Below are 23,655 nucleotides of genomic sequence, written 5' to 3'. Positions count from 1 at the left end.
TGAGAAGAAATCTATTCATGCTCTGGTAGTTAGCACTCTTATACCCGCTACGTAGAATGTGGAGCTTTGGCACACTCACTATGGTCACATGAGCTTTAGCAGTCTCATGACTCTCCAAAGGTGTTAGATGGTAGATGCTTTGCCTACATTGGATACTCCACCTCCCTATGCCTATGAGGGTTGCATTCTTGGAAAAATGCACAGATTTTCTTTCAACAAGAATGTGTTGAGAAACCACTTCTTCAGTTTAAACACTTCAGTTAGGCTTTCGCACTGACAACCCCAAAAAGGGCTAGTATCCATATTCTGGTCACTTTTTCAATGGGTTCCCACATCGTGGTATGCCACCCTAGATAGCTTATGCCTATAAATAGGCAATCACTTCATTCATTCTACACTACCTCAGTCATTCTTCGCCCCTCTTTCTCCGTCACTCCCACATTCTTCTCTCTTCACTCCAGTGCTGCCCATACCCCTACTAGAGAACATCACAATTCATGGTCACCCTTCCTCTTCTCCTTCAAGCGCCTTGTCACATCCCTCAGGTCCTACGTTTGGAGGCTCCACCCTCCTGGTGTCATCATCAAACTGTTGGGGACAGCACTCCTACCTTGGCGTCAATCCTCCATAGCTGGCAACCTCTTCCACTCCCTTCAAGCTTCACTAGATTTGCATTTGGTTGCCTAGAGCCCCTCACATCTGGTGCCACCTTCCCCACCTAGCATCAGGATCTTCTTGCCTTAGATCACCCCACATTTGGCATCTTTTGCAGCCCCAAATAGCTACCTTTTTGAGTTGACAAGCCTTCACAGGCTACATTTACCCTCCTGGTGGCTATCCCTTCATCTGGTGGCATCATCCATCCCCTACCATCAACATCTGGGCTGCTCTACCTACGTTTGACAGCTTTGACACACTCTCGCATTTGTGTTTTGCTGCCCAAGCCATCTCCCCAGCATCTAGGAACAATGTTTCACTCCCTCAACAGCTCGTGATCATCTTCTTCATCCTTGATGGCATTTCATCCCTGATAACATTAGAGGACTGCGGTTCACTCCCTCAAAATCTATCCTTCACCTTCTATTGATTACTTCGATAGCCCACTACCCAAAGGACTGCATTTCGCTCCTTTCACTGTGCAGATTCCCATAGGTGCTACCGCCTAATTCAGAAAAGACACTGCAGTTATCTTTTGAGCTTCAGCTCCGTTGTATCAGCTTTTCTTCTCATAGCATGATTCAGCATATCATCATCGTGTTCTTCTTGTGTTTCTAGGTCTCTCTTCTCTCTTAGTGTCTAGCATACACACTATGTTTCTCCCCACAAACCCTGTTGTCTCTCTGGTCTTTTTGTCATTTTTTGACATGGTATCACAACCAAAGGCGCTCAGTGACCATGAAGATCCTTTGCATTAGAGAAGTCAAAGATAGATTGTGGATTCGCCATCACCTACTGATTTCCCCCTTCATTTCCACTACATCACCAAGAGACAGAGATACCCTTCTCTTCCTCTCCCACCCACCCTTCCTTAACAAGTTGACACTCTAGTGCTATGACTTCACAAGTAGATGGACATACCACTAGGTGACCACCGCAATGCAATACGGAGGTTGCTTCTTCTTCTTCTTCTTCTTCTTCTTCTTCTTCTTCTTCTTCTAGGGTTTCAAGAATACCACCTCGACAACCCACGGTTCTATAGCCCACTCCATCGAGAGATAATGATTGTTAGATATCATTCCCTCATTGGTCCGCTCCTTCGTGAGAAAGTGGTTCAACACCTTCCATTACTTTGGCTCCACAATCTACTCCATTGAGAGACATCAACTATTGTCTACCCTTGGCTCTGCGTGAGCCTTCCCTTTCCCCACCCTCAACTACTCAAGCTTGAGAGGCCACCTCTAGGAGTTCTTTGATATCTTCGACACCCCAGATATCTTTTTGGCACGACTAGCGGCACTTCCTTCGTCATCTGATGATTCAGAGTCCGTGATCCATGAGTTTTTATATTCCCTCTCTCTCGCAAAGGGGGATTCAGAGGGAGATGTACTCTCTTTACTAAGGGGGCTCCTACTTCTTCAGCTTCAAAGGGGGCCCCTGTACATCCACCCTCGGAAGGGTCACCTGCTCCAAGAGATTCAAGGGTGACTTGGTGATAAGGGCCTTCGAATTCCTTCTAACATGGAGCTACAGAGCTAGTGGCTTCTCTCCCAAGTTGCAGTCACGTTCTACATTTCATCGCGTCTACTGTTACTTAATATGGGTTACCTTTCAGATGGAAATCTTGGATCTCCGAGATCCTCTACATCTTCCCTGTATCTCTCTTTGCTCCTCTTTCTTCCTCCCTTTTTGGGCCTGAGAGAGTTAGTGAAAAACCACTTCTTCAGTTTACACTGCTCACTTAGGGTTTCGCACTGATAGTCCCAAAAAGGGCTAGTGTCCACATTCTGGTCACCTTTTCAGTGGGTGTCCACACCGTGGTGCGCCACCCTAGACAACTTATGCTTATAAATCGACAATCATTTCATTCATTCTACACCACCTCAATCATTCTTCACTCCTCTTCCTCTATCACTCCCCCACTCTTCCCTCTTCACTCCACTACTGCTCATACTCCTACTTGAGGATATCGCAGCTTGTGGTCACCCTTCCTCTTCTCCTTCAGGTGCCCTGTCCCATCAGTCAAGTTCTGAGTTTGGAGGCTCCACCTTGCTGGTATCATCATCATACTATTGACAACGGTACTCCTACCTTGGTGTTAATCCTCCATAGCTAGCGACCTCTTCCACTCCCTTCAGGCTTCACCAGATTTGGCAAGGCTCCCACTTGGCAAACTTGCCCATACAGGAACAACGAGATTCTTCTTGCTGAAGCAAATGTGGGAGAGCTGTGAGCAACCATGGCCAGTCTATTTTCAGCCATTGCAGCCAGCCACGAGTAAGTTTTGAGGAGACAAATGCAAATTCAAACCCTCCACAACTGGGCGATTACATCTAGGTACAAGGTGACAGCTGATTAGGATGTCTCAACTATAGGTGTCAGCATTTAATGCTGTTGTGGCAGGGTAGCAGCTGCATTTGACTGATTTTCAATCATTCTTCGCGACAAAACTCTGAATTTTCTCTCTCTACAGCTTTCTCTCTCATCTCCCAGCCATTTACAACCTTGCTCCAAAGATCTCAGAATTTGGACCCTTGGAGACTGAGAAATTGTAAATTTCTTGGTTGTAAACCCTAATTTACAGCAGAAATTAGGGTTTAGCAACAGGCTTGGAAAACGTGCCAAAAATGCGTTTTAGACCACACAAGGGTCCCAAAACAGCCCATCTAAACCCACCCTCTACATCAAGAAAGGAGGCGGGGATTTCATCATCCTTATTCTTTGCATAGATGATATGTTGCTCATTGGACCAACTGAGAAAAAATTGGTGATTTCAAGGTTGATTTGCAATGTACATTGGATATATCAAATATGGGGCTATTTCTATTACATGGATGTGAAATTTTGATATGTCAATTATGCCAACTAGGTTTTGGTGGTCAATTGGTGTCAGTTTTGACCCTCAAATAGTTGTTTGGCCATTAAGTGTCAATCATGAAACTAAGGACTAGCATTATTTAACTAATTTATGCCAATCCAAGGGTTAACAAAGCTTGTAGAACACTCCAAGTTGCAAATGGCCTAGCCAATTTAATTATGGATGGGCCACATTTAATTTTGGGCAATGTCAAAAAAGCTGAAATTAATGTTCAGAATAATTTAATTCTGAAAATTAATTTAATGGTTGAATAATGCTAAAAAATGGGTTTAGAAGGCTGCCACTTGGCAAAAAATGCCCATGCAAACTAAAGAAACGTTTTTAGAGGCAAGGTCTCAATAATTAAGTGAGTTTTGGACCCTAGGGGACAGAGGCCAATGAAGCAAAATAATTGGTACCTACGGGCCAAGGAATCCAAGTGCAAGGCCATCATGAAAGGGCCAATCCAATGGATTGTGTGAGTGCACAACGGAAGAAGGAACACAAGTACACAGAGAGAGAGAGAGAGAGAGAGAGAGAGAGAGAGCAGAACATGAAGGAAGAAATACTGCATTGATCAAAGATGAATGTTGAATAGAATGATGAGGACTGATTAGTCTCTACATAGAGCCCAAGGCATCAATGAGGGCACCAAATCAAGCTGAGATGATAGCAGCACCAATGTCGGAGAGTGTCTGAGAGAAAGTGTGTTGAATCTGCAAAAGAAAGAGTGATCAGCCAAATGTGGGTTGTGGCTATAAATAGCCAAACTCCTCCAAAACTGGCTGATCAAGGCCTTTAAATCTGGCGGACCTGCTCCAGATGGTGGTATAGCTGCAATAAATGCAGCCCACCAACTACATAGGAAAAATGGAAAAATAATGACAAAAGGGGAATGAGGTACACCTCGTTGCTCCATCAATCAGGCCATCTTCAAAATGGTCCGATTCATAGTCTCTATCACACCATTCTCGGATGGTGTGTTTGGACAGGTATACTCCACTTGAATGCCTTGATCCCTACAAAACTCAAAAAAGAGGTGAGAAGTAAACTCTCCACCATGATTAGCTTGAACACAGCGAACTTTGAAGGTCGTCTGCTTCTCAACAAACACCTTCCACTCGCAAAAACAAGAGTGCACCTCACTCTTATACTCCAAGAAGTATGGCCACACATAATGACTAAAGTCGTCAACAATAAGCATCAAGTACTTGGCCTTCCCAAGGGAGGCCATGCCCATAGGTCTGCAAAGGTCGATGTGAACCAACTCGAGCAATGTAGAAGCCCTCCAAGTGGCAACTTGTGGATGTGGCCGCCAATGCTACTTGCCCCTCAAGCAGTTAGGGCAAAGGGTGTGAACAGGAGGGAAGTCTGAAAGCCCCACCTTCTTCCTCTCCAAGAGCCCCTCTGATCGCATCCATGTTCAAAAGACCATATCAAGCATGCCAAAGTAGCCCAAGCTCGTGGGAAGCCCACGCGGCTAAGGTTGTGAGAGTATAAAGCCCACCCTCTTGTGTGCATGTCCAAAGATCTACACCTATAGACTCATCCTCCACTGTAACTACGTCTCCGGTGAGGACCACACATGTACCTAGTGTTGAGAAACCCTTCACCCACAATTTGCGTTTTTGCGTTTCTGCGTTTTGCGTTTAGGGTTTGCAGCCCCAAAAAGGGACACCATCCTAGACTGACTGTGCCTATTTATAGGCCACTCTCTCATTCATTCCTTACGGCTGATTTATTCAGTCCGTCACCTCTTCTCTCCAGCCTCTCCACTACCCTCACACCCCTTCAGGAGGACATTGCGGTTCGTGGTTCATGGCTGTCTTCATCATCTTCCTTGTGCTACAGCACCCTTGTTCCCTTGTATCACATTCACTCCATGATTCAGATCTTCATCATTCCATTCATCAGAGTTTCTTCTCTCTTCTCTTCTCTTCTCCATGTTTGTCGAGTTCACTCCATGTTCCTCCCCGCAAACCCTACTGTCTCGCTGGTACATCTTCTTTTGACATGGTATCAAAGCTAGATCTGCTCACCTAGCAGCTAAGATCCTACACTCCAATGAAGGCAAAGACCAGTGGCGGGTTCAGCATCCACTTCTCTTCTTCTTCCGCTGCATCAACACTTTTTTGGCCAGACCAGCCCAAGGCTCAGCCCAGCTTGCGTTTGCAGCTGGCTGACCTCCGCCTTCTCTGCCCAGCTCCTAGCGGCTGTTTTTCTGCCGCTGGCCAGCTCCGCCCAGCTCTTGGCAGCTGTCTTCTGCCGCTGGCCTGCTCCGCCCTGCATCTTGGCAATTGTTTCCTGTCTGCCCCAGCGGCTCAGCTCCTGCTGCCGGCGGCTACACCCAATCTGCCTGCATTTTTCAGGCGGTTGCTGCTGGCAGCGCTGGCTGCAGACTAGCAGTTCCACCCAGCCAACTGGCGGCGCTGACTGCACACTGGCGGTTCTGCCCAACTAGCTGGCGGTTCCTCCCTATCTCCTTGCGTTTGCACATGCTACTGCTGGTGGCTTAGCCAGTCAACTGGCGGCACAACCAGCACTGTTGTTTCTCAGCTGGCCGCTTTTTTTCCCACAACTGGCGGCGGCACCTTAACTGCTAGTGGTTCTTCTTGACCACTAGTGGTTCAGCCCATTTCCAGCCCTTCCCCTGCCCTCCCACCCCTTGAGCGACGGACATTGTGGCTTGTGGTTCATGGTGGCTGAGCTCTTCCTTCTTCAACAAGGCACATTGGTATCCATGGCTTCTTTACCAACAGATGACCAGACTACTGGGTGCTGCTACTGTGGCATCACCGGACACACCACCAATGCTTGCCGACTTCGACCTTTGCTCCCCACCCCCCCCGAGTATATGTGTTTTCCACCAGGCACTCCTTGTGCCACCTCTCCTTTCTAGGCCACAAAGATTATTCTGCATCGGCTATCGGAGTACTATGCTCAAGCCAATAAGACGCATCCAATGAGCACTAAGTCCTTTCGAGCACATGGAGAATCGATTGGCGCTACGACTTCCTGGAGATCATTGTAATTCCAACGGCAGTCTTCTCCCACTTATTTTCAGGTACAATGGCTTCCACGATCTACTGATCTGTAGTCCGCTCCATCGAGAGACAGAGATTGTTTGATACCGTCTCCTCGTCAGTCTGCTCCTTCGAGAGACAGTGGCTGCTCGACTCCTTCCTCTTCTTCGGCTACCCAATCTGCTCCACTGCGAGACAACGACTGTTGCCCACCTCTTGCTCATTCTAAGCCCCACCCTTCCCCACCCTCGACTACTCCGGTTCAAGAGGCTACCTCTAGAAGCTCTTCAGCACCCCAGATACCTTCATCCGCACAACCGGCGGCACTTCCTTCGTCACCAGACATTTCAGAGTCCGTGATCCATGAGTTTTTGGATTCCCTATCTACTTCAGAGGGGGATTCAGAGGGGGATGTTATTTCTTTGCCCTCAGGGGGAGCATCTACTTCTTATTTGACTTCAGCGGCGGCCCCTCCACCTCCCATCTCAGAGGGGAACCTGCTCCACATGAAGTTCTTCACCCATCCTCTACTTTCTTGGGGTGGCTGTCTTCGACCAGTCATCTCTTCTACTGCTACCCAGGATCTTCACATACCACCTCGATCGGGGCCTCAAAGGTTCAACTGCGACTTGGTCACAAGGCCTTCGTATTCCTTCCAGCATGGATGCAGAGAGCTAGTGGCTTCTCTCCCGAGGTTAAAGTTGTGTTTCAGGTTCTACAGTTCACTTTGTCTACTAGTCTTTACTGCAGGTTCCCTTTTCGGTGGAAATCTTGGATCTTAGGGATCCTCTACATCTTCTTCATTCTCTTCTCTTCTTGCCTTGGTCACTTGGTTAGCATGGAGCCACCTCCCGAGATCGAGTATGGGCATATCCTTATGGTTCTCGGCACCACACAAAGTCCGACATTCCTCCTATGCATTGCATGTTTTCATCAACTTTGTACTAGGGCGCTTGGGCAAGTGAACAATTTTTCCACGAGGAACACTTTCCAAGTGGCACCTGCTGCATGAGCATTCTTCAGTATGTAGCATTTCATCTCCACCTCACTCTTCTCTTGTTCCCCTTTTTGGTCCTGAGAGAGGGTATTAAGAAACCCATCACCCGCAGTTTGTGTTTTTTGCGTTTCTGTGTTTTGCATTTAGGGTTTGCAACCTCAAAAATGGACGCCATCCTAGACTAACTGTGCCTATTTATAGGCCACTCTCTCATTCATTTCTTACTGCTAATTCATTCAATCCATCACCTCTTCTCTCCAACCTCTCCACTACCCTCACACCCCTTCTGAAGGACATTGCCGTTCGTGGTTTGTGGCTGACTTCATCATCTTCCTTGTGCTACGGCACCCTTGTTCCCTTGTATCACATTCACTCCATGATTAAGATCATCATCATTCCATTCATCAGAGTTTCTTCTCTCTTCACTTCGCTTCTCCATGTTTGCCGAGTTCACTCCATGTTCCTCCCCGTTGCTCTATTATCTCGCTGGTACATCATCTTTTGACACCTAGTTGGGTAAGACCATAGACAAACAAAGGGTTAAAGCCCAACCTAGGTACATAAAGAACTTTGGTAAAGGAAGACTACATATTTCGTAATAGGGGAATGGTCCCCACTCCACGAACTGGAACCGTAGAGTTGTCTCCAATGGTGACGGTGCCCCCTCCGAAACTCAAGTCCTAAAGCCAATCCTGCCAAAAGGTCATGTGAGAAGAAGCTCCACTATCCACGAGCCATGACTTTTCCCGAGTGGTAGAAGCAAGGGTTATATCCTACTCAGTAGGGACATACACAAAGACAGACTCTATCGTGACAGGTGCCGCTTTTGAATCCTTCTCCTTTGGCTTCAAGTGGGGATACTTCTGCCAGCACTTCTCCTTGAGGTGAGTACACTTCCCACAGTGTGGGCACTTGGGCTTCTTCTCGTCCTTCTTATCCTCCTATTTCTTGTCCTTGGCCTTCTCCTCCTTCTTCCCACCACTAGTACCTACAGTAAAAGCCTTGGAGGAGCCAAAACCACTGACCCCTACCTCTTTGAGTTGCTCGTCATGCTCCAAGACAAGCAGGGAAAGCTCCTATCATAAGAGTCTCTCACGAGTGCTCAAGGTGATGAGACTGGTGTAGAAAATATTGAATCTAGGAGATCGTAGCTCCATCAACAGGATCATAACCATATCCATAGTACAGGGGAGTTTCGGAAACGGGGGAAACGGAAACGGAAAAAACAGGAGTTTCGGAGTTTCCGCCAAATTTTGGAAACGGGAAAACGGCGTTTCGGATTGTTCACTAAAAAAATACAGTAGTATGTGGGTATGTAAATATATCAAGGCCTACAACAACATGTGTTCAAATTTCAAAACAAAACTTTGAGTCTTCATATCATATGATTAAAATCATAATTCATTACACATTTCACGAGTCACGAGTCACGACTCACGAGTGAAGATTGAGGAGTCAACACTGAGGACTCAATGGTTGAAACTTAAGACAACTTAACGCAATTAAGACTCAATTTTCAAAATATAAGGCAACAAAATGAATTAGAATTTATAACTCATGAATAATCTATAATCTAAACTTTAAAGAGCAATGAAGACTGACATTAAGAACAATGGAACAAGAATCAAGATGCATAATAGGTGGGATCGAGATACAATGATAGTAACTATGTCATGTGAATTATCTATTATCTATCAAAACTCCAAAGTCCAGTGAGGCTATAAGCATCAACATCAATGAACAACTGACAACTCTAGTCTGGACTCTGCACTGCTAAACTGACTCCTGTATATCACGAGTCATCCGGACTCTAAAGATCTGTGCACCATCTCCTCGTCCGACTCTAAGGTCTTTGATTGAGAAGAAGATGAAGCAACCTCAGCCTCATCCTCACACTCTAGCTCTGACTCTGCCTGTGATACACGACTACATGTGGCCCTCACTCTAACCCTCCTCTGTGCACAAGACTTGTGCACCAGTGTCAATAGCTCCTCATAGAGCATGAAATAGATATCCCGCTCCTCCTGTGGTATCTGCGGAATATCAGCACATTCTCTATATCAATCTTGTCAACATTCACCTGTAAAGGTGAACGAGACAAAGATATATCATATGAGAGGAGATTCAATATGTTCAATGTTCAAACTTCATACGTATCACAATTAAGAATCCAACTTCTAAGCAAATTAGCAATGTCGAGTGTCAAGGACTCAAGGTTGAAAAGTTAATTATGCATAATACTAATCATTACCAATTTACCTGTGAAGGCTCAGGGGACAGAGCGATCCTCTCAAGAAGCTGGAGATTGCAATGGCAAAACACTAAACGCTCCAACAGGGCAGTTGTGAGCTTGTTTCTCTTTTTGGTGTGGAAAAGGGCCCATGAGCTCCAGTTTCTCTCAGCAAGCCCTGAACTACAATCTTGCAAGAGGACCCAAATGGCAATGCATTTCTATTCAAATTTAAAAGATTGAGGTAAAGTAATTGGCAATTGCTAATATACATGTCACAAAATCAACATTTGAGTGGGCAATAGATTACAGAACTTGTTACCTAGGTTGCATAATGCATTAGATAATCAAGATTCAAAATATAAAAGTCACCAGTCACATACCAAAGTAGCAGCACAATTGTTGTATTTCTCCCACCAAGAGAGAAGCTGAAGCTGCGTCTCTCGAAGCCTAACTGTGGGTCGGCCAAAATGAAGAGAATGATTGTGGAATGCCAGCAAATCATTCTCTACTCTTCTCATCATATCTATATCATCCCCTGTGAAACGCCTCATGTACTCCATAAAGCCCTCCTCTAACTCCTCGCTAGTGTACTACTCCTCGCTACGCCAAAGGGGATGCAAGATATATGCGACAGCATGGATTGGTTTATGGAATCAATCCCATCGTGCATTCCACACAGCATGAATCTCATCAACCCTATAGATAAAATATGTTAAAAACTTAGAAGTTAGAATAATGATCAATCATCAAGGAGTTGTTAATACCAAATAATTACATGTGTAAAAGTTAAACAAAAACTTACTTGTCTTGGGGCAAAAAGCTGTTGTAAAGCAAGGCCTCGCCAATTTTATCCATATACTCATATAGAAGCCCCAAAGTACACCCCTCCACATCAGTGATGCGGAATACAGTGTAAATAGGAGTAAGACTTTTCACCAATGCCTCTGCCTCAACCCACCAACTCTCATTTAAAATATTACGCCTAAAAGCAAGAGCCTTTGGAGACTCTCTCTCACTCCCTGTGAGTCATTCCTGGCATGCAATGGTCTGTATCAAATTTGGACCGATCCGTATAAACCTCTCCAATACAATAAACATATAAGCAAATCGAGTGGTGGAGGGCTTCAATAGCTCAAGTGTGCTATTGGCTCGAAACATGCTTGTGATGGATGGCCTTAACTTCACAAATCTTACCATGCTTGTTGCCGTCTTGAAAATGTCATCCACCCAAGATATTTGCCCAACATCTTCAATAAGTAAGTCAAGGCAATGGGATGCACATGAAGTCCATACTATGCTAGGAAACTCCTCCTGAAGCATACGTCTCATAGACACATAATTGCTTCCATTATTTGTCACCACCTGCAGTACATTTTGGACTCCTATGTCCATGATGACATGTCGCATGTGCTCCCAAATGAAAGCTCCTGTGATGGTAAGACCTCAGGCAGAGGCATCGATGGCCTTAATGAACATGGTGTCTTTATATGAAGACACCAAAACATTGTAAACATTCCTTCGGCGTATATCTAATCATCCATCGCATAATATTGTGCATCCATATTTCACCCATGTCTCCTTCAAGGGCTTTAATTGAGCCTCTATAAATGTTTTTTCCTTTCAAAGCTCCCGTGTGTGTAATGCATCTGCGGATGGACCTTCCCACTCACACCCTATGCAACTTACTGTCCTCATTGTCTTCTTCCATTGATGTGTAGTGGCCACATTGAAAGAGATAGTACACCAAATAAATAAGCGTATGAGTTTCCTAGTGTCTCTACAATTACTTGTCTCTGAAGTCTCACATGGATCCTTGCACCATCCAAGAAGCCCTTTTGCCCACCACCACTAGAAGATGGCAACAAGGTCCTTTTTGCACTTAGACCCGATGCGGATATGGATGCACTTCTTTTTTATGGGTCACTCGTACCTCCAATTTGGCTAGCGCCACTAGACCCACTAGCCTCTCTTTGCCCCACTTGTACTTCATTAGCCCCATGTGGCGTTGATTCATCCTCTTCTAGCTCAATAGCCATACGCTTTCGGCGCCAAAGATAGAGACTTACTGTTACTTCTGCCGGCACATTTGCGCAAGGCCCAATGTCTTTGTTGGGAACGCAAGTCAAGCGGTCTTTCACGTGCGTTACACTCCCCGATTTCTCCAATCCACAATAGTTGCACTACCACTTCTTTGATCCGCCGAAGCCCTCGTATCCCTTGATTGGAGTGAGTGCCTCCAATATGGATCCGGCGCCATGATATGATTAGCCTTTAGGAGGCAGGACCTAGGTAATGGATTAAAGGAGAAGAAGAAAAAGAAAGAACAAGAAGAACAAGAAAAAAGAAGAAAAAAAAAAGAAATCTGAAGGAGAAGGAGAAAAAGAAGAGCTTAGAGGAAGAGGAAGAAGAAGGAAAAGAGGAAGAGGAGATGGGAGCTGGCTGCTGTAGGTCCGAGGAGGAGGAGAGCCGAGGCGAGACTCAAGAGCTACGCAAGTGATATGAAGTGGGGAAGGAGAATCATGAATGAGTTTCGGCACTGGATAACCACGCGAAACGGGGCCGGGCCGCAAGATTCCAAAACGGCGTGCTCTCATTTCCGACCCGGTTTGAAACGGCCGGTCCGTTTCAGACCTGCCGAAACGCCGTTTCGGGGTACATAGGCCTTTTATCCTCTTCCTCTGCTGACGATGTTCACACGTGGCACAGTTTCAAAATCTGTGCAAATCTGGCCAGAAAATTTAGGGCTTTTCCCAGATTTGATCTCATCTAGGCCTGACAGTGACATTCTTGTCAAAACTTGCTAACATTGCCATCGGTGACACCAAATTAATTTGGGGATTTTACCAAATTTCTCGGACTTTCACTCTTCTGGGCAAAAATTCCTGACATTGAATCCCAGATATTTGGGGCTTTTCATGTATTAGCAAAGTTTTGCTCACTTGGGTCAAACTGACTGATATTTATGCAATTTTGGACTTGAAATTTTGGAGATTTGCACAGATTTTGGTAAATTTCTGCATCTTTTGTCCATTTGTTGGCTCGTTCATGTACAAACAGCAAAAATTTACTTCTAGTTGAGAAAGAACAGCAGTGCATTTCGCTGGTACAGCTTGTGCTTTTGCAAATTAGTGCATTTACTCTTGTGTTCCTAATAAAATAACTGCAACTTCTTCCAATTCAGACATCAAGAGTTTGATGGAGATCAAACGGTTTGATGGTCATGGCTTTGACCATTCGAAAGACCGTATGCAAGGCATTTTGTTCCTAAAGGATTGTGAAGATGCTTTGCAGGAAGATAAACCTGCACTAATGTCTGATGCAGATTGGGCCAAAATGAATAAAAAGGTTGTGGCTTACATAAAGATGGGTGTCACTGATGACATTCTGACAGATATTAAGGGTTTAGATACAAGTTATGCAATATAAAACAAGCTGAAAACTACCCATGAGATCACCACACCTGTTAATCAGGTGCATTTAATGTGCAAGTTGATGAATATGCGACTCGATGAGTCAAAGCCTGCAACTGAGCACTTGAGGGCATTTACAAGGATTCTAAATCAGCTCAAAGATGCAAATTTGGACTTTGATGATAAGTTGAGGGCGATCTTTTTTATCATGACACTGCCTGACTCTTCGGAGACCTTGGTGGTTTCACTTAGCAATAACCCCAATCTCTCATACGATGGGGTGAGGGGTTCTATTTTGAATGAAGAAATTAGACGTATGTCTAGTGGAGAAGGCAGCAACTCACCTTATCATGTAAGAGGCAGGGCTGAAAAGAAAAATGCAAATGCAAGGCAGAGAAACAGCAGCAAGAGCAAAGGAAAGGAAAAGAGTGACATTACTTGCTATCACTGTGGTCGAAAGGGCCACAAGAAACCTTTGCAGGTATTACAAAAAGGAACAAGAGAGAGAAGAATGCATGAGACAAAAAGGAGGAAGAAAAGACAGATGCATCGGAGACAACCAAAGGCAAAGAGAAGGCCAATGTGGCCTCTAGCGTGGTCATGGAAGAGCTTTCAGATACAGAGGCTAATGTATTATGTGCAGTTGATTATGATGCCCTTATATGTCACATGCAGGATATGCAAATTACCAAAGCTGATGTGATTGATGCACTTTTGTCACTTGATGATGGTATCACTCAGACTTGGAATGTAGACTCTGGTGCCTCTTTCCATGTAACTCCTTGCTTAGAGTGTTTTGCTATGTTCAATGCAGGCAGTTATGGAAAGATGTATCTTGGAAATAACCATGCTTGCAGCATTGATGGAATTGGCACTGTACACTTGTCTTTAGAGAATGGGCAAGAGCTTGTATTAAAAGATGTCAGATATGTGCCTGGCATTAAAAAGAGTTTACTATCTGTTGGTCAGCTTGACTTGCATGGTTACACTACACTGGCAACCACTCAAACAGGTAGAAAGCTGAAATGCTTGAGAACAAAATGGGGGTGAGTTCACATCTACTGAATTCAAGTCCTTTTGTGACTTGCATGGTATTAAGAGGGAGCTGACACCTCCTTACAGCCCTTCTTCAAATGGGGTGGCTGGAAGATATAATAGGACTTTATGTAAAATAGTGCAGTGCATGGTGTCCACTACTAATCTCCCTCATGAATTTTGGGGAGAGGCACTCAATACCGCGGTTCACATTTGCAACCACTCTCCAAACAGGTCCTTAAATATGGTATCCCTGAGGAGGCTTGGTTTGGCAAACTGGCCTCATATGACCATTTACACATATTTGGCTGTGATGCTTTTGTACGTGTTAGAGATTATCTAAGGAACAAACTTGACCCGAAATCCACCAAAGGCATTTTCATGGGCTATGGTGATGAGGGTGAATTTGGCTACAGAGTGTGATTACCTCAGTTCAAGAAAACTATTCACAGCCGTAATGTTGTGTTTAATGAGGTAAAATTGCTAAAAGGTACTTTAGCCTCAAATGAAAATATGAAAAAGATCAAATTTCAGAGTTTGCAGCCACCTATTACTTCAGAAAATGAGCCTCATGGTGTCGTACCACAAGCTGAAACTGATGATCACCCGGTTATTTTTTAGCCAAATGATGATGGACAGCAAATAAGAGCACAAGGAGGTCATGGACAGCAAGATAGACTTACTGATTATGAAAATGTTGGTGCTGGTAATGAAAATGAAGGTGCTGTACAGCATGAAGAGCATGCTGAAAATGGCTTACAGCTGCCAATAAATGCTGAAAATAAATAAAGGGTATACACAAAAGGAAGGGATTGACTTCCAAGAGGCTGTCAGAAGTGGAGCAGCGGTGGAAGCATAAACATGTGCTGAAATAAACTGCTGAAACACAAGACAAAAAGAGAAAAGAAAAAAACACGATACAGATGAGAACTCAGATGTATGCACGGGAAATGGAATCCATATATCTGAACACGAGATAGTCGCATACAACAGTGAGTCACTGGCTGTGTGGGCACTGGCACTCGCTCCTCTCTCCACAGAGTCTGTGGATGGTGAAGATGATGATGATACTGACTGAGGAGGAGCCACTGAGAATAAATAGGCTGAAAAGTGGGGAGCAATAAATGTTGGTCGGCCAGCATTAATGCTGGCCGACTGGTGCATAAAATGCTCCACTGGCATAAAATGCCACACCTGAAAAACACCTAAAATATCTAATAAAAATGCCCAGCCCAGATCAAGCTCAGACTCACACATGAGCTGACAAATACTCTGCTAGATCATGGGTTATCTGCTACAATATAATAGTACAATGAAAAAGGAATCAGAAACTATAGAACCACCAAGTAGAACCATGGATGCCCAAGCAGTGGGTGATCAAGCCACCACCAAGGTGCCTCGGAGAGAACCTGATGTCGATGTCAATCGTACCAAACACCTGAAAATAGAGAAGATCATAGCATGTCTCTGTGTCCGTTACCAATGTCTCGCAGTAGCATACAAGACCATCCTGTCAAAAATGCCCCTGAACATAGGTGACCATGGATTCCCCGCCTTTGGCCAGACCGCCAAAGTGTCCCCTCATGTGAGCTCCAGACGAAAGCCTCCCGCTCTCTGTCAAATAACCAGCTCATCATGAACCTGGATGTCAATCCCAGCTCCAGGATTTGATTCTGCCAGACTGAAGGCGATGCGTCAAGGACGTCCCTCTCTGGAACCTGTGCACCTGTATAAAAGTATAGATGAGGCACGGCTGCCCCATCTGAACACCCGCTCACACTCCCGCTCTAGCACAAGAGAGTCATGAGGGATGACCTCATCACCACCACTAGAAAGCAGCCGAGGAAGCGGCCACCAAGCCCTTCCTGCGATCCGAAGAAGAGAATCCCTTCCGCGCCTTGGACTTCACCTTGGTCGGAGGATCTGAGTCGGAGTCTAATGAAGGAGAGGACTCATCGGTAGAGTCAACATCCCGCTTCGTCTTCTGCTCCTCCTTCCTGGAAGCCGCTAACGTCTTGCAGTCCTTCCGCAAATGTCCCTTCTTGCCACAGTGGTAACACTGGGCCTTCGACTTCTTCTGTCTGTTACCCCTCTCTGAAGCTACATAAGCCTCGCCTCCATAATGTGCCGGAAGCCGCCCTTTTAATCTCAAGGATGTCTCATGCTCAAGAAGCATCGAGGTCATATGTGTAAAACTGACAGGAGTCGATGATGTCTACGCCCGCAAAGCATTGGCCACTCCATCAAACTCCGGGGGGAGCTTGTAGAGGACCGTCCCGACGAGATGCGCCTCGGGAAGAGCAGATTGCATGTGCCGAAGCTGGTCCTGTACCTGCGTAACACGAAGAAGAAAAGACTGAATAGTATCTTTCGGCTCAAACTTCATCTGTTGGAGCTGGCCATAAAGTGTGACTGCCCGCATGGTGGAAGGTGCCTCGTACATCTGCTGCAGCTTCTGCCATACTTCAGGAGATGTCCTACAAGAGGTAACCGTCGGTAAGACCGCTTTAGAAATACACCGAAGCAACGTCGAGTAAGCACGAGCATCGTCCGAGTCCCATGTGAGCACCGCTTCCTCATGGTTGTCCTCATCAAAGTCTTCAGGAAGAGGAAAAGGACGGAGAGGTCGAGGAATAGCTCCACAAACGATGTACCATAACCGCTTTTGCACAAACCAAGCTTTCATGACAACATTCCAAGTGAGATAATCAGGTCCATGTAACTTATCATCAGTGGCAGTGCACGGAGGAGCCATATGGAGAGGATAAGAAGAGAAGTAGAGAAGAGATGGTCAGAGAGGAAACACAGCCAAAACACAAGCACAGACTGCAGAAAATGAGAGTTCACATCCAATATAACCCAAAATCTGATCAATAGAAAACAAAATCTGCTGCAGAAAGTCAAAAAATCAATCAAAAACAGCAAAAACGGCCTGAATTAACAGTCACCCAGCCACAAAAGATGCGGAATCAGCAAAACGCAGGCTATAAACTGGAGAAAAACAGGTGGAAAACTGTCGCCAGCAGTTGCTGATGGAGAACGCAGGCAGTAGAGGGTGCGTAGGCAGCAGGCGATGGTAAAACTGCAGAAAACGCAGGTCAAATAGGTCACCAGTAGGGAGCAGCAACCGCCTGAGCAGAAAAGGGAAAAACAGCCGTGAAATCAGCAATAAAACACAGCAAAAACACACATCCTGAAAACTGATACCATGTCAGAAGTGAAGCAGCGGTGGAAGCATAAACATATGCTGAAATAAACTGCTGAAACACAAGACAAAAAGAGAAAAGAAAAGAACGCGATACAGATGAGAACTCAGATGTATGCACGGGAAATGGAATCCATATATCTGAACACGAGACAGTCGTATACAACAGTGAGTCACTGGCTGTGTGGGCACTGGCACTGGCTCCTCTCTCCACAGAGTGTGCAGATGGTGAAGATGATGATGATAGTGACTGAGGAGGAGCCACTGAGAATAAATAGACTGAAAAGTGGGGAGCAATAAATGTTGGTCGGCCAGCATTAATGCTGGCCGACTGGTGCATAAAATGCTCCACTAGCATAAAATGCCACACCAGAAAAATACCTAAAATACCTAATAAAAATGCCCAGCCTAGATCAAGCTCAGACTCACACATGAGCTGACAAATACTCTGCTAACAGAGGCCTCCTCACCTGTTGTGAAGATGACCACTCTACATGTGCTTTTTGCTCTCACTATTGTATTGGACTTAGAGTTGTACCAAATGGATGTAAAAACAACTTTCTTGCATGGTGACATTGATGAGGAGAATGAAACAGCCTGAGGGCTTTGTAGTTCGTGGAAAAGAACAGATAGTGTGTAAACTAAAACGCAGCCTGTATGGGCTGAAGCAAGCACCACGGCAATGGTACAAAAAGTTTGACACTTTTGTGCTATCTCATGGGTTTACACACAACCATGCAGATCATTGCTTGTACATGAAAAAGGATACATATGGCAGCCCCATCATACTTGTTTTGTATGTGGATGATATGTTGCTAGCTGGGAAAAGAAAGACTAGCTCGGATGCTCTCAAAATTCAGCTGAAATCAGCCTTCTCCATGAAATATTTGGGAAATGCAGAGCATATTTTGGGCATGAGGATTCGCAGAGATAGAATGCAGAAATTGCTGTTTTTATCTCAAGAAAAGTACATTGAGAAGGTACTGGACAGATTTAACATGGTTGAAGCTAAGCCTTTTGGGGTACCCTTACCTCCTTATCTTAAGCTTCGTAAAGCCGACACCCCAAAAGATGACGTAAAAGCAAATGCTATGGAGTCCCTTATGCATCAGCTTGTGGCTCTCTTATGTATGCTATGGTTGCTACTCGTCCAAACATTGCTCATGCAGTTGGAGTTGTTAGTAGATTTATGTCAAATCCTGGCAAAACACATTGGGAGGTTGTCAAGTGTTTTCTTCGATACCTAAAGGGTACACAAAGAAAGTGTATTTGCTATGGGTAGGATGCAATTAGTTTGCAAAGTTATTGTGATGCAGACATGGCAGGTGACTTGGACACTCGTAGAACCACCAACGCATATGTCTTTACAGTTGCTAGTGGGGCTGTTTCTTGGTGTTCCATGTTGCAAAACATCGTTGCACTAAGTACTACATAAGCTGAATACATATCAGCTACTGAAGCTTCTAAGGAAGCTATATGGTTGAGCAGACTTGCAGAGAATCTCGACCTGTCTATGGGTACTGCAATTTTGGGATGTGATAGCCAAAGTGCCGTGTATTTGGCCAAGAATGCCATGTATCATTCATGCACAAAGCATATAGATGTGCAATATCACTTTATCAGACATATTCTGGAAGATGGTCTAATCACATTGACCAAGATCAAAACACATGACAACCCTGCAAATGTTCTCACTAAAAGTCTAAGCAAAGCTCAGCATGAGCACTGCATACGACTAGTGGGAGTTGACTAGAGGTTCACTTCAGACCTTTAAGTTGAAGGTTGTTGGGATAAAGGCCCGTTTGACCTGCATGTAAAGTACAGGGACATTATTTAGCTGTACATATGAATGCACCCTTACGTGCCCTAAGTATAAATACATTTTATTCTTTGTGTACCAACAAACTGTTGGTACACTCAAATCTAATCGTACTTTCGCTCTCTCTCTCTAACTCTCTCCAACCGTCACTCTCACTCCTCAAACTACTGTATCCAGCTAAGCTTCAACACAATTGAGAGTCCCTTGATATCAACCAAGGTATCATCTTTGACTGCCATTTTGATGTAAGCAATAGCCTTCTTCATTATCTTAGCCCGTTCCTCATCTAACAAAGCAACAGGCTTTTCTTCTTCCAAAGCATTGATACAATCCTTCAGAAACAAGATACCCTGCATACGATCTTTCCAAAGATCAAAGATGTTGCCATCAAATTTCTAAATGTCAAAAATATTCTTTGTGTCAAAAGTGGATGCATTGCCAACCATTTTCAATAATAAATTTCTGAAATAAAGTGCTGAATACTGCCAGCCAATAGCAAGGTTGTTGATGTTAGCAGTCATGTTTATCATGCTTTGTCATCTCCTGCCTGTGAGCCTCAATCTGAGCCAGACGAGGACTTTAGGAGCTCTAAAATTTCTATAGCTTGTTTCGACGAAGGAGGTAGCTCATTCTAGAGCACTCAATCCGTTCCATTTCAATGCATTTTCTCCTCCAATCATGATTTTATGTGTATTTCCCGGGTAATTTTTGAATTCTTTAGCCTGTCTTGCTGTTAGCGATCAGATCCTGTCCGTACAGTCGGACTGACCAGTCGGACTGCCACGTGGCAGTTCGACCTGTACCTGGTCAGTCGGCTACATTTAATGCAGCTGACCTGCCTATTTTTGGCGCCCATTTTCTGGCTATTTATAGCCGATCTTCTGCAGTCTCTCCCATTTTTCTGATCGCAGGTTTCAAGCTGGAGGCTCGTGCAGATTACATCTCTGTTTGCAGATTTCAGAGTGGAGATCGTGCAGACTGCAGCGGACTTCGAGGTGAACAGCAGGTTGCATCGTCGAGGTGGAGACACGCAGTCCCACACACTGCGCCCGTGTACATATCTGCATATCTTTGTATACAGCACACTTTATACAGCAAATCTTCATCTTCCACTGTCTCTTTCTCTCTCTTCTCTCTGCGTTCTCTCTCTCTCAGTCTCGGTCCCACGCTTCCGCATCGCTGCACTCTGACATGGTATCAAAGCAGTGTAGAAGGGCTGGCTGATTGAAGAACCAACCTGAAGAGGAGTTTCCATCACGGCACAAGGCTGCGTTTCCAGCGTTTGAGGGCGAGCGGGAGGGCTGCGCCTCAGAACAAGGCTGAAGCGAGCGTGGGCGGGCAGGAAATGAGTCCAGTTGGTGGATTTGCTGCTGTTTGCTGCTGTTTGAAGAGGAGGAAGGCTGAGTTTTCAGCTTTCAAGTGCAGGTTTTGCTTTTTCATCGCCTCTGGCGGGTGAAGAAGGTACGAGACGCGGAAGAAAGAGCCCTAGCAGGCTGCGTTTTCACAGTCAAAGGGGGCTACTTTTGCGTTTGTGAAGGCATTACAGGTAAAGATGTCTACATAGATTGACTTGGAGTTCCAGACGATCATGGACGGGAAGGTGCCTATCTTACCGGCTCTTCCCGCAGATCAAAAGCTCGATGGCAACAATTACCGCATCTGGCGTGTGATGATGTTGGCCATCCTTGAGTCCTACGATTTGGCGGAGCTTGTACAGGAGGAGATCGACCGGCCTTCGGTGAGAGATGAGTCCAAACTCTCTTCCGATGCTCGTGCGGAGTTGGCCAAGGCATAGTCTCACTGGGACCAACTGAATGCCCGGATTCGTTCTTTTCTTTTTCTGTCTTGTACTACAGCCGTGATAGCCCACATCGAGCACTTGACGGTGGCTCGAGAGATATGGCTGGAGCTTGATCAGATGTATAACCGAATGACCCTTATGAAGCGGGTTTCTTTGGAGGTGCAAATGCGAACCTTGTCCGTGAACAAGTCTTCTTCGTTGCGGGAGCACATCAACAAGCTTAGATAGTTCAGAATGTAGGAAAGCCGATTTCCTCCGAAGACATGGCGATCACATTTTTGTCCCAGTTGCCGCCACGATTCAGTGCTTTCTACTCTACCCTTATTGCTTCGGGGCGAGAGTCTACTCTTCGGTGGGAAGAGCTGGTTCCTATGGTCTTGGACCAAGAGGAACAACTGAAGGGACAGCATGCTTCCAAGTGGAAAGCCTTGACAGGTCAAGCCTCTCAAAAGAAGGGGAAGGACCAAAAGAAAAAGAAGGAGGACAACAAGTCAAAGAAGGACAAGGACAAAGAATTCACATGCCATATTTGTGGAAAGACCGGCCATTGGAAGAAGGATTGCCCTGACAAAGACAAGGAGGACACCAACAAGAAGGACACGAAGGATTCTGGAGCGGTGGCTGCACCCTCATCAACTGCGTTTCTTCATCTAGCTGTCATTGAGGACTCTACACCGAATGCTTCTGATGCTGCGATGACAGCTCCGCAGGCTCGAGAGTCGATCGTTGACAGTGGTGCCTCCCGGCACATGACTCCTTCATCAGTTGGTGTTGCCCAGTTGCGACTTTCGCGTGGGCAAATTCTCATTGGAGATAGCTCTTCGATGTCTATTGCAAGACGGGGTGAGATGCAGCTTATTCCAGATGGACGTGGTGATACCCATACCTCAGAGGTCTTGCATGTGCCAGGTTTAGGGTATTATCTACTTTCGGTTCATAAGATTTGTTCACTTGGACTTTTGGTAGAGTTTGACAGTGATTCGGTGCAAGTCCTTGATCGTGGGTCAAGAAAGGTTCTCTCATCAGGACATGAGGAGAACGGCATCTACAAATTGACGTCTTCTACCGCCCTCCCTACTCTTCTTCTTACCTCTCAGACACAGTCAGAGTTATGGCATGCTCAGTTTGGTCACCTCAACTATGATTATCTTCGAAGGGCGTCACGTGGACAGCTTGTTCGAGGGTTGCCGGACATAGTGGTGAGCCAACAGCCATGCGTCTCCAGCATTCGTGGAAAACAGCATAGAGATGCGATTCCCCAAAAAGCTTCGCAGTGGTCTACTTCACCAATGGAGCTTGTCTCTACGAATCTTTGTGGCCCTATGAGGAACGAGTCCTTGAGAGGAAGCTCATACTTCATGTTGATCGTAGATGACTACAGCAGGATGACTTGGGCCTATTTCTTGGCGTTGAAGTCAGAAGCTTTCTTCCACTTCAAGGATTGGCTTCTCTTTGAGGAGAACCAATCAGGCAGGCGATCGAAGCCCTTACGATCCGATAAGGGTGGTGAATTTGTTTCTAATGAGTTTGCTCGTTTTTGTGCAGATAAAGGTATTCACCAGGAGTTTGCTAACACCAACACTTCTCAAGAAAATGGCATTCTTGAACGGAAGAACCAAAGTGTGATCGATATGGCGAGCACCATGATGGAGCACCGACAGACACCTCAGTTTCTGTGGGCCGAGGCTGTGGCTACTGCAGTCCACATCCTTAACCGATCCCCCACTTCGGCCGTTGATGGGATGACACCTTTTGAGGCATACTTTGGGACTAAGCCCGATGTTTCTTATTTTAGGGTTTTTGGGTGTGATGCCTATGTTCACATTCCCAAGGCTCATCGTGATAAATTTGAAGCAGCTTCCCGAAGACAGGTGTTTGTTGGCTACAGCTCTCAGTCCCAAGGCTATCGTTTGTATGATCCCGTCAAGCGGGATGTGTACACCAGTCGAGATATGCGGTTCGTGGAGGTTCCGGCCATAGCAGCGGGTGATGAGCATCCCGTTCTTGGAGATCCAGGGGAGAGTTGGGCTCCCGAGACAGTTCCTTTGAAGCCCGCGCCTTTTGATTCTGATTCTGTTTCCGATACAGAGTCTACTATTCCACCGGTCACCCCCGAGGAGTAACCACCGGTGGATATCCCAAAGTCTTCAGCTGATGAAGAGAGACGAGGAGAGGTCCGGCCTCCTCCTCGTTGGGCCCGTGACACACTCCATGATTCAGGGATCGAGGGGGTCCCTGAGGAGTGGGGACCGTAGGATGGTCCGCGGCGGTCACGGAGGCACCAGGCACATTCTACGGAGCTTGTTTGCTCTAACTATTATTTGATGACCCGTGTTATGCAGCATCGAGAGCCCACCTCCGTAAAGGAGGCTTTACAGTCCGCACCATGGAAGAAAGCTATGAAAGCCGAGTTGTACGCTATTGAGAGGAATGGCACTTGGTCTCTCGTGCCTCGCCCCCCGAATAAGAAGGTGATTGGCGTCAAATGGGTCTTCAAGACCAAGTACCTTAGCGATGGTTCTTTGGACAAGCACAAGGCTCGCCTTGTTGCTAAAGGTTTTGTACAGCGCCCAAGGATTGATTGTCATGATACTTTTGCCCCCACTACTCGTATGGCG

The 23,655-nt window shown here is 45.7% G+C and overlaps 1 protein-coding gene and 1 pseudogene across 1 annotated transcript in view; both read right to left on the bottom strand.

Moving 5' to 3' along the window:
- LOC148024221 (uncharacterized) overlaps positions 1–23,655 on the bottom strand; it is a 115,246-nt gene that overhangs the window by 72,891 nt on the left and 18,700 nt on the right. The window lies entirely within an intron of this gene.
- On the bottom strand, positions 9,334–11,957 carry LOC148024222 (uncharacterized; annotated as a pseudogene).

This window comes from Lygodium microphyllum, chromosome 15, assembly GCF_053477565.2.
Source record: "Lygodium microphyllum isolate KBCC chromosome 15, Lygodium_microphyllum_v1.1.10, whole genome shotgun sequence".
NCBI lineage: Eukaryota > Viridiplantae > Streptophyta > Polypodiopsida > Schizaeales > Lygodiaceae > Lygodium > Lygodium microphyllum.
Note: the sequence above shows the minus strand (reverse complement) of the source record. Positions and strands in the feature narration are given on the sequence as shown.